The sequence below is a fragment of the Apteryx rowi genome, unplaced genomic scaffold (genome assembly GCF_003343035.1).
Source record: "Apteryx rowi isolate R43461 unplaced genomic scaffold, aptRow1 scaffold_4, whole genome shotgun sequence".
Taxonomy (NCBI): Eukaryota; Metazoa; Chordata; class Aves; order Apterygiformes; family Apterygidae; genus Apteryx; species Apteryx rowi.
The window spans coordinates 5,345,462-5,357,209 of NW_020450529.1; the positions used below are offsets into that span (position 1 = coordinate 5,345,462).

Sequence of the window (11,748 nt, forward strand, 5' to 3'; positions counted from 1 at the left end):
GGGGTCAAGTTGCTGAGAAAACCAACCCATCCCATTAGCCTAGTAGTTAGTGCTGGCAGATGAAGCTTTCTGGAAAGCTGATGAGCCACAAGGTAAGACCACTCCTACCAACCTTGCAGCCTAAAGAAGTATTTATCTCTGCCTCTTGTTATCTCACTGAATGATGAAAATCTTGTTCACCTTCATCTGTCTTCAACTTTCTATATCAATGCGTCTGTTCCAGTATGTATGCCCTATAGCTTATCTTGGCGAATGATGGAGATTAGGGGGTTTTTTTCTGGTGTGCTTCTTGATGAATGTTCCTTGTGGTCACCTGCTGCAGTTTCTGATGAGGTAAGGTGTCAGCCTGAGATAAAGCGTGTCTGTTCTCCTAACAGGATACCAGATATTCTGCTACAGTGTTTAACGTGTCTGATTTTTAGTGAAAGATTAAGGTTTGGTGCAGGGACATTCCCTAACAAGTATCTGAGGCTGTTGAGGCTGTTAAGACACTTGCCACCTCCACTGCCTAATTGTGTCACCAGTTTAGGCCTAGCCAGACAGTCCAAGTCATTCACATTTTCTGGAACAAAATGAGCCTTTGACCTTCAGTTAAAAAAAAMAAACAAACAAAAAACAAGCAAGCTGTTAACTTATTCTGAACCAGCTAACATGAAGCAAAATGTTAATGAAAAGAAATCAGCAAGTGATCATGCTGATTAGCAGGCCACATAGCATGGTCTTTAAGAATTTGTCTTCGCTGRCAGAAATACCTATTTTTTTTGTTTGGGATTTATAAAGATGTAACCAACTTGCAATAATTAGCTTGTGAAATCGAAACAGAAAGAAGGGACGTTGCGTTACTTACGTGAGGTGGAATTAATGTGCCCAGTTTTTCTGAAGGAAGATCCACCACACCTAGTGGATGTACCTGAGCATTTCGGAGCAAGTTAGCTGTCCCACAGTAACCCCACGTCTTTTCCATTCATTGAAGACCAAAGAGATGGTCAGATGCTTGCAAGCAGTTGAGTTGGAGGAGCAAAGAAGTTGTCACCTCTATCCTGAACTGAGCTAATTGACTGCATGCGCATCAATGGCCCATAGCAATGTGATGGGAAAGAGGTTTCCTTAAACAGTCTCCTGCAGGGATTTGCTAGTGGCATTTCCTCTTGGGCTTAAGTTTGTGGATGCAGAGTGACGTTTACAAAGAAGTTTATTTGCATTACTTCTAATAACCATTTTTCTTAACTTTTTTCCCCCCAGATTATATTAATTTCTGTGTTCTGATGGGCTCTAATTCCTTGTCTGTGAAAGCCATAATTGATCTCAAGGTGGGAGGAAGATGAATTTAAAACTCAGAAGATGGCAAAAGAAATTACATTATTTTAAAATAATTTATATTCTCTTATTTACAGAGCCTTTTTCTTTGCTTTGTTAAGATCTACAGTTGTACAGTTAAAAAAGACTACTTAATATACATATTTGAGACTCGAAAGTTAAGAAGTCTATCATAATTTTTAAATAAAATAAAATAGTGTAATAGTGGCACTAGAGGATAGATGTTCTTTAATGCATGTACATATAGTCCTTCATGATTCGACCATTTTGTTGTGGAGACTTTTAGTAAGGTGTAACAAAAAGATTCTTGGGGAAAATATCATTAACGCCTACGAATAAATGCACTAGTCCTGAAATATTTATAAATATATTGTTGATATTACTGGGGACAGTGCATTTTGCAGGAAGGGAACTAAGGAGGAATTGTTTTGACCAGGCTGTTATGAATCTGGCAGGTCATTTTCTATTCTATATGTAGCTTTTGCCGGAGAGAGCGAGCAAGCGCAAGCGGTGAAGGGCATTAGCTAAATAAGAGATGATTTAGTTGTGATGGCATTGGAGGTCTGTGTACTCCACAGCTGGTAAATTCCAATATAAACTCCATAACTCTGGATGCAGAAAGAAGTGAACATGCACAAGAGACTGCTTCTGAATATATTTTTCCCCCTCTCTCCAATAAAAGGCACAAATAATAGCGTATTTTTCAAAGTGCAAAGCACTTTACATTGCAAATAGTTWCATTAAATTTACATTTCACGGGTGAGTGGCTGCAGCCACTGCTTGCCACATCCTTGCTGGTGACGCTCGAGCAGTTCTGCATGATCTACCGCCCGGTTGCACCGAGCGTGCCTGGCTTTCCTGGGATTAGAGCTGATGGCAAAGTGCTGTTTAGCTCCATGAAAATCCTTCACAACCGTGCCTTCAAAGTCAAAAGGTGAAGGAGGGAAAGCACCAGAAGATCAKGTGTTAGGAGAAGGCCCTGTGAAATCACATACTGAATTCTGGGCAAGGCAGAGGACATAACAAACRTGAAATGGCACGACTTCTGTTCCCAAATCACACCCCAAAGACAGCCCCTCGAGGAAGGGGGTTAATGTGATACCTACTTTTTATCATAATATGCCAGAAGTCCACTTCTGCTGAGGGAGTCCTGCAACAGCAGCAGAAAGCCTGCAGATACTTCATGCTTTCTCTGTAAAGGTCAATACACTCGATGTCCCCGTTTTCTCCAGCCATAATCAATGCAATGCAAGCACTGTGTTGACAGTTATGCCAGCCATGAAAAACTCATTTTCTGCCTCTCCTCACTGGGACCTGCAGGATGGCTGCCATTACCGTGATAACTGCCTCACACTGTGGGCGACCTTTTGTTTTGCGCTGGTAGCAGCAATTTTAATAAACTCCTTTGGGAACTCACAGGTGAGAGGCACCCTGGAAATTATAGGCTYACTGATTTTTCTGCCAAAACAGTAGTAGTCCCTCTCCTCTCCTTGTCGCTGCAGACCAGTCGCTGCTGTGCCTACTGCCACCCAACAGAATGAGGGTGGYTGGTTGGGTTAGATGTGGCGTAGGAGTGAATTTCTCACCCCAAGGAGCTCAAGTCTAAATAAATGAAGCAAAAATAGGGCAGGAGAAGAAACAGAGGAGAGAAGGCCAAGGTTGCACAGTAGCCTGCTGATGGTGAATGCACCAGACTGTCACGCAGGAACGATGATCCCTGGCCCAACGAGAGGAACGCGAGCTTTGGCACGGCGTCCCAGTGGCAACGCAGACCACGATACAGACTTGCGAGGAAGGTCGCTCGCCCATGCTAGGCTGCTTCTGCCACTCAAGGTAGTTTGTGCAAAGCCAACTCAATCGTGTCTACACGTGCCTCATCTGCGCAGTTAGTGTGATGGGTCGCCAGCTTCAAAACCATCTTTCTGCCCGGGGCAGGGGAGGTGGAGGGAAGCAAAATGCCTTGCCCCAGGATGCCAGAGCAGAGCTGAGCGGCGGCCGGCTCGTCCCCTCGGGGCTAAGCCACGCTGTCTCCTGCCCGGGGGGATGCCAGCGAGGCGAGGTCTCCTTGGGCGAGCCCTGGCTGTTCAGCTCCACCCTGTGCCRTAGCAAACACAAGCCAGCTCCTTCGTCTGTCCAAAGCTCCGCTTAAACACGAGAAAACCATGCGTGGGTGCGTGTCCTGCGGGGTGGCATGCCCGTTAGCCCTGCGAGCAGGGTTTGCTCCCGCGCGAGCAGCCGGCGCGGGGCTGGTGCCCCCCTGAGCCTGGCCTGCGGCTGCGCGGCGGCAAGGTGGTGTCGGACGGAGGATCGGCGAGCATGAGGATGCGGGGCGTTGTGCAGGCATTGGTTCAGGTCTGAATAGTGCCGATAGTCATGATTGATTACTGTAGTTTCTATGGGGATGCCAAAGAGCTGAGAAAGTGTGAGGTGCTGTAAAAATAGTCTYGTTTTTGCACAAAACGCTTTGGATGTAAATCGACGCTGCAGCTCACGGGGAGGGGAAGGGCTAGTGCACGCGGTGTTCACCATGCCCTGGTGGCAAACAGCATATCGCCCCCGGGAACGGGCTTTGGGTGGTGGCGTTCAGAAGAAAAGCTACTAAATGGAAAGGAAAAGTGAAAGTGAGGGAACGGGGTAAAAAAAATGCAGCTACGGAGGCAAAAGGGCTGCGCGGAGGAAGGCAGGCAGGTCGCCTCCGAGCTGGCTTTGCCCGGTGGCAGGAGTTGCGCGGAGGAGCAGAGGTGGCGGGGCCGAGCCAGGAGCRGTCCCTGGGGCCGGGCGCTTGTCCGCGGGCTGCCACAGAGAGCTGCCAGCCCTCGCCGAGGCCGCTCGGCACTGCTTCCCTGTCCTCCGGTTGCGATAACAACGGAGAACAATTTTTTTTATTTTTTTTTCTCCCTTAGCTTATCTGCACAAGCTTGATGACTTTTCTGGTCAGTCCCTACCACGACCTTTCCACTCAGCACATTGTTTTATTTCTAGTCTCAAGGTTTATTGCTTGTCATTTATCTGTGTTGGCTTTGGCATCTCTTAGCCTAGGCTATGTGCCTGAGTCATTCTTTACCCGTCTGGATTATCCTTCATGATTTGCTGTGCTTCCCCATTTACCATCGTGTCAGCCTTGAAACCTCGCCTTGTGCGTATGGCCGGCCGGAGCCGGGCAGGCGATTTTGCTTCGATGGAAAACGAGAGGCTCCTGAGAGAGATCTCCTGTTTTATGACTCTTTTTCCGCACGCCACGCTCTCTGCCGTCTGCCGCGCTCTTGYTCTCCGTGAGACGGGTTCTCCCACCGTGCCGGGAAGCTCTGCCGCGACACCAGGTCCTGCCGCGACACCGGCTCCTGGCGTCTGTTCACAATATTATACTTTGCAGAACGCTCCCTCTTTGATAATCTCAAATAGCTCCTTAATAAACTAGTTCAATGTATAAAGTATTTAACTGTTCTGTAATTTCCTGGCAAGCCAGCGGGTTCCCTAATAACCTGGTGTCGGGCTGGCGGCGAGCCAGGTTTCAGGCATCTCTCACGAATTCCAGTAAGCGAGCTTGTAAAAACTCTTTGCTAGCCCGTCTCCCGTCTCCATCCTTGCTCCCTCTCCGTTCGCAGCTCTGGACGGCCAGTCCGGCTCCCCTATCAGCGCTCCAGTCCCTCCTGAACAGCCTTGGCGGCGTTAGCCAGACATGCCTGTAGCCCACGGGCGGTCCCTGAAACGCRGCTGGAAACAAGAGGCTCTCCTGTGCTTTTCGAGATGTGTGTTTAATACCGCGTTGCTAATGGGACCAGTTTTCCTCCTCCACCTATATGGGCACACAGGACCCTTTTGTCCACAGGTCTAGCGCGTTTTGGTGTGTATGACCAATGGTGCAAAATACCCCTGACTTTTGGGGTTACTTGGTGGGGGGAATTTCTCTCTTTTTTTTAATCTTAGTTTCTCACCTTTCTAGGTATAGAGGAAAGCTTGATGAAGTGATTCATCCCAACCCTGACAACCAACGAAAACACACTAGAAAACAAACAACTTCATGTCAGCTAGTTAAAACCAGGAAATCCTGAGTGCTCTAAACCCGTGTCATGATTTTGGGGGCCTGTCCTGGATATCTAAACTTCTGGGGTCTGATACTGAGGACCTGGCAGCCGCTTCTCCTTGCAGGTGTGTGGATCTTGAGACTCGCTGGATGTCCGCCSTTGCCGGTTTCCTGCCTTTTGAAGTGCTTTCATGTTGCTCTGGAAAGGATTAGAGCAAAGCTTTGGTTTTATTGGGCTGCAGGTAAGTTGTATTTTTCTCATTTTTCCATATCGAGCCCCCGTATGTTCCCGCTTTCCCTTTTGTGCACATGTAGAGCAGGATGACTTGATTAAAGAAGAAGAGAAATGGGACGTACGAGCATGTTGCCTCTAAGTGTTACAGGAGAGAAACTGGTGGCTTCCCCTGGAGTCTCGGTTCAATATCCGTCCCCGGCCCCCGCGCCGCTCCGGCAGCAGAGCGCGGGAGCAGGACGGCCGCGGCCGGCGAGCCCGAGCGGGGCCCTTCCTCCGCGCGCCGACGGCATGTCCCGCGTGGCCCCGCGCGCGCGCACCCTCCGCGCCTCCCGCTCCCGGCGCCAATGTGCCGGCCAGCTGACGGAGCCGGCGCTGCCGCTCGGCGCCTGCCGCCTTTGAACCGCCGGGGAGGTAGGACGCGATTAAGCTTCAAAGGCTTCGGACCAATTGCCAAGAAGTTCAAAGTGGCAACGCGAGGCTGCAGCGATCCAGATTTGGGTTTTATTTTAAGCCCCGTGAGGATTTCGGTCCCTTGCTTTCTTCGCCATTGGGACTTCATTATTCGGTTTGGAAGGATCTCCCTGCTTGGCTTTGTGCTTTGCTTTGAAATTGGTCTCGCGGCCCTGCTTTAACCCCCGTAAAACCGTGCAGCGGTGTCTTCTGCCCACATGYGTGCGTGCGTCCGCTGAGGAGCCCTTCTGCCGAGCAGCCGCGCGGCGGCCGGTCCGCGGGACCATCTGCTCCTGGCGCGTGCGAGCCGGGACAGCCTGATCCGGCCGCCCGCACCGCCGGCACCAGGCGCGGAGCAAGCGGGGGGGGGGGCCCGGATGCCCCTTACGTGCGAAGTAAAACCAGCTGGCGACGCGGAGGCAGCCGACGCTCAGCCGGACGAGGCCAGCTCGGGCGGCGGAGGCCCCCTTGGGAAGAAAAAGGGGGAAGAGAAAAGCCCGTCGGCCCCCTCCGCGCAGGCGGCGGCGGAGAATCGGGGTTTGCGGTTTCCCCTCGCGGAGGGAGGACGCTGCGTGCACGCGCTCGCTCGCTCGCTCGCCTCGGTGCTGGGTCTCCCCTTCCCTCCGCTCCTCCGAGGGGGCCGTGGCCAGCGGTGCGGATGCAAACCGCCCCCTCTTCCCCCGCCGGGCTGGGTTTGCAGGGAGCGGTTTCTCGCCCCGCGTCGGAGCCGCGGCGGGGGCGGTCGGGCGCGCTCTCCCGCGGGGTTTCCTTCCTTCCGCGGCTCCGCAAGGGCAGGCGCCCCGACGGTGGCCGTGCAGCCGCCCCCGCGCGCGAGCAGTTCCCCACTCCCTTCGCGGCGCCTGCTCCCGCGGCGCCGTTTGCAGGGCCTCCCCGGGAAGCAGCTCCGGTGGCGCCGGCRAAGCCAACGGCAGTGCCATGAGCTCGCCCAGCGGGACGAACCCGAGCCGCATCGGGCACAGATGCGCGTTTGCACCGCTGCAGAATTAGCCGGGGAACGACAGAGCTGATGCTGGCCTCAGCCCCGCAGTGGGAGGACGGACGGACGGACGGACGGACGATACCCGACCTAGCCTGAAACCTGCCCGCTCCGCGAGAGCAATGCCGAACGCTCCCCGAAGCCCGCCGGCCTGGCGTTAACCCGTCGGGTTGCTTTGAAGGCGCTGGCGCCGGGCGGGCGACGAAGGCGTTGCGCTGGGTGGCTGCGGCGTTTGGTCCCTGCCGGGTGCCCGGGGGCAGCGGAGGAAGAGGAGGGGCGGGAGGKGGCTTCTCCGAGCGAGCGAGCGATCCGCTAGCGTCTGCCCGCGTTCCGCTCGGTTACGTTAACCGYGGAGGTGGCCTGAGAGGGAGGGCTCCGAGCGCTGGCGGAGCGGAGGAGAGCGTGACCCGCGGGCGGCCGCTGGGTTGGTCGACTTGGGGCTTTCCTGCGTCTGGGGCCCGTTACGAGCGTCCCCTGTAACGTGCCGCGTTGCCCGACTTTTTTTTTTTTCTTTATATCCTCTACGTCTTTAAACTGGTGTCTAGCGGGTCACGAGCAAAGTGGCTAAGGGTTAAGATACAAAAGCTGTGCATTGCCAACCCGGGGTTTTATCAGATTAAAACAGAAAGCAGAAGGTAATTCCCGTGTGCTCTGGTCCTGGTGCAAAGTCCGCTGAAGTTGATGAGTTTTTCTGTTAACTTAGTGGACTTTGGATCCTGCCCTTTGTCACAAACATCCAAGTGCTATAGGAGGTGATTAGTGCCCGATATGAGAGAGGGGGAATTTCTGGAAAGCCCATTGCATTTTCCCATCTGCAGCAGCTAATTGCTTTTTTTTTTTTTTTTTAATTGAACACTTGTTGCATTAACAAGTTTTTTATTGGCTAGGTCAGATAAAAATGCATGTGACATCATATCCATATTTCTAAAGGAGAATCACTTATAGGATCTAATACAGCGTTTGAAAAGGCATGTTGGCCTGAATCTGCTCAGGAAACGCCATTGTATTCAAGATGATTTTGATCGAGTTGTGTAACTTGTGCAAAACCAGAGAGGAAGGAAGATCTTTGAGTTCCTTCAGCAGGCTGATCGCTTGTTTGAAGGGTCTGGTTCACCTGGGATTTTGTTAACAAAAAGTGACTTAGCTGGGGACAGCACTTTTGAATTCAGCGCTCCCTGTGCTAAATGCACAAGAAGGGAAAATCTGTTGGCAGGCCTTCATCCAGAAATGCCCCAGCTTAAATTCGTGTCTCTTCGGCCAGGCACTGAAGGCATGTCTCAGTCCTGTTCGCATTGGTGGCGTGGACGCGTGCTCCTCACGGGCAGCCCATGCAGGCGTGCTCCTCGCATGGGAAGGTGCCCAAGCACCTGCTGAGGTGCTCTGCTGACTCACGTCTTTAGAGCACGTGGGTTGCAGCTGTAACACAATCTAGGATTTTATGCAGGATTTTGTGCAGGATCTGTATGTATCTTGTTTCTCCAGAAGCGTGCTTTTTTTCTTTGCAGGCCTGCAAATCAATTTTTTTTTGGCTTGCTTGTCCTGGAGCCATTTGCTACATACATCTTTTATTGTTCAAGGTTTTGTTTGGACGCACTGTTTCGTAAAGAAATCAATTGCTTTTTTGTTTGAAATCGCGCAGAAGGCAACTAGTTAGCCATACTTTCTTATTTCTGTTTAAGTGGCCATCACATCCTAATTATAGTTTCTCTTTTTTTAACTACTGTACTCAATTTAAAGCCTAATTACCCTTACCTTGTTTGTTTAATGAAGCTTATATAATGATTCCTGTGATCTTCATGAAACGTTACACTGGGATTTTATTTTTCACTTTATAAACTGTGATTTTATATTAACGTTTTATAACCTCAGGTTTCTAATCATAAAGTCATAAGGAGTTTAATTGATTTGAAACTAGCCATGCCCTGAAGTGTGTACATGTCAGATTGATTCAAATTGATCCAATGTGTTTAAATAAAGCTCATGCCAAAAGCACATAGCACCTTATGCTACCAGATATTTGCCCAAAGCCCTCTGGTAACTTAATTACGCTGCCATCTCAGTATGATAAATTATTGACCAGAACACGTTTTTGTGTGTGTTTGCTGTAGTTTGAGAAGCCAGAGAAATCCCCCAATCTCGCAAGGGAGCGCGGGCACATCGTGTCCAGGTCTCACCCGGCGCAAACCCGTTTAGTGCCGTTACCACTAAGAAAGCTCACAGAGCCTCAGCCCGCGCTGGGACTTAGGAAGTGTCTGGTTGCACCTTTTTTTTTTTTTTCTTTACAGAACAGGTTTTTGCACTCTAAGAAACTACTTTTACTATTTAAAGAGAGGAATCTGAGGTCGGAGAAGAGAAGGAGACGTTGCAGGGCCAAGCTGTAGCCTGCACAGCAAGGGCACTTCCTTTCGAACAGCACAGTCAGCCCCCGAGTCCTCTGCCGCTGGTCTTGCATCGTGTGGCCTTTATGTGYGGATCTGCAAAACTGATTCGGATGTGATGGACCTAAGCGGATTCAGATCACAAACGCTGAGACCTACCGTGCATGCAGAGGCAAAACATGCATTTTAGGGGGGCACGATAGGCCCTCCGAAGSACTTCAGCACCCGAGTAAGCCCTTCAAGCCCTAGGGGGTTCTGCGTCTCACAGGGGGTTAAATTCTGTACCTGTGGCTGGGGGATATTTGTAAGGCAATAGCTATTGCTGCTGTTGAAAACATCGAAGAAATAGCAGAAATCATCGTCGGATCAACCCTCACGGTGGAAACCCTAGCAAACGGTGTGAAGCAAAGGGTAAGCCCATCGGCAGCCCTGGGAAATGCCCTTTGGGGGGTTRGATGTGATCCCTGCAGCCCGAGAAGCAGTCAGAACCCCCAGATCCGTGTTTATCTCGCCTCGCTACCCCCCGCTGAAGCAGCAGGCTGATTGCGTCGCCCCTGGGCTGCCTCCTGGCCGGGCCCGACCCTCCCTTTGCTTCGCCCATCAGCGGCCGTTCGCAGGCCTAAAAAAAATCACCCGGGTGGGCTGATTTGCACAAACACAAGTTTGTGAAGTAAAATGAAGTCAGTTTGTTAATCCGTAAAGACAGCAACATGTCTTTGTCTTTAATTAGAGCTCGGTATCGCTATCGGGTTTTTATTTATTCTGCAGTTGGATTAGAATTTAATAAAATAGTAACATATGTTATTACGGAAAGTTGAGTAGAGACAAAACTGCTGAGTAGGCTAAAACGTAGCGATGTTGATTGCAGCGACGAGTACTGTACTCACTAAAAATAATGAAGTCGTTATGTTTAGCATCTTTTCCTCAGAGACCTATTCTGATCCTTTTTCTCCCACCAGCCCTGGTCCTGTCGGCTCACCCCGCAGACACCGGCGGGACCTGCTGTGCAAATGCATCTATCCCATCCAAACGAAGTCACCAGGATCTGGGCCCTGTGGATGAAAGCGATGCCTTGGAGGCGCTGGTGGTGAATGTTTAAAACGTACTTACGATGCATGATGTAGAAACTATGGCCTCGCTGCTGACGGAAGAACTTAACGGGTCTTTTCCCACAGGCCATGAAACTCCAAGTGCTTGAAAATAACCCTATTTATCTGATGCTGAGATGGAAAAAAACCACATTTAACTTGTATGTTTTTATCCATCTTGGAATGTTTTCTTACAAATTTATGCAAACACAATGTTGGCTGAGCTGCGATGTGGGTTAATGTGAAGATGCACAAATTAAAAAATCAGGTGAGCGCCGAGGCGCAGTAAATATCTCCTCACGTAACCCTCCCCTGCCAGCCTTCACCGCATGCAGCGCCGAGTGACTTATCTCCCTGCTAATCGGGGAGGGTGAGAGGTTTTGACTTGCAGACCGCTTTCTGCCCCAGGTGAGAAGCTTGATCTCTGCTGCTCCTGCCGCAGTAAATGACAAGGTGAATCATGCTGTATGCAGAAAAGCGTCTTTGGAGTCACGGCCCTTTGCGATCTGCTCGAGTCAGCAGAACGCCGACAGACAGCGCGGGGGTAGTAAAATGCAAGAATGTTATCATTCAGCACCTGATTCCCACGTTTCAGGGTAAATTCGCTGTGCTTTTCCAGGTCTGGTTTCTGAATGCTCTTTTCTATGTAAACTACAATGATTAAATGAATGTGCCCTCTTCCAGACAGATACGACTTGTGAATTCAAAGAATTCAGAAACCGYGCTGGATTGCCAAGCTCAGAAAGCTGGTGTTCGTTTTCTTTTCTTAATTTTGCGCCCCTGGAGAATACAGAAGTAACTCAGTACTTTAAGCACACAGCAAACACATTGTGGATGCTGCCGAGCAGCAGTAATGCCTTGCAGATGCACGGGTGTCACTTCTGAATCCTGCACGTGATCCTGGCCTGCAGCAGCCGGAGCCAAATTCTTGTCAGCTGGATTTTTTACCCCTGAACTCAGCGAGACCAAAATAATGAAAGTCATTTTAGTTTTAAACAGTGCACGTTCCATCTGTTTCTCCGTAAGCAAATTGTGACTAATCACCTATGGGGGTCTGAGCCAGCACGCTCTGTCCCATGAGGGACCCTTTGCGAGTGGTTTCTGTAAGAGCCAGGGCTTGATCAGGGCAAGGAGTCTGCACGAATGAGTTTGCCACTCTCTAAAGTGCTCCGAGATCCTCAGATACCAGGAACCTTGAAGACAGCTCTGCCCCCCATGCGGCATGGCCCAGCGGGTCTGTGCAAGGCTAAATGTCACCA

At 50.6% G+C, this 11,748-nt stretch overlaps 1 long non-coding RNA gene across 1 annotated transcript; it reads left to right on the forward strand.

The window, feature by feature from the left end:
• The first annotated feature begins 3,097 nt into the window (after nt 1-3,097).
• On the forward strand, nt 3,098-11,454 carry LOC112970487. The gene is made up of 4 exons (XR_003255021.1): nt 3,098-3,150; nt 5,261-5,583; nt 9,309-9,812; nt 10,361-11,454. It is a non-coding gene; the product is annotated as an uncharacterized LOC112970487 (long non-coding RNA).
• Nucleotides 11,455-11,748: the final 294 nt, after the last annotated feature.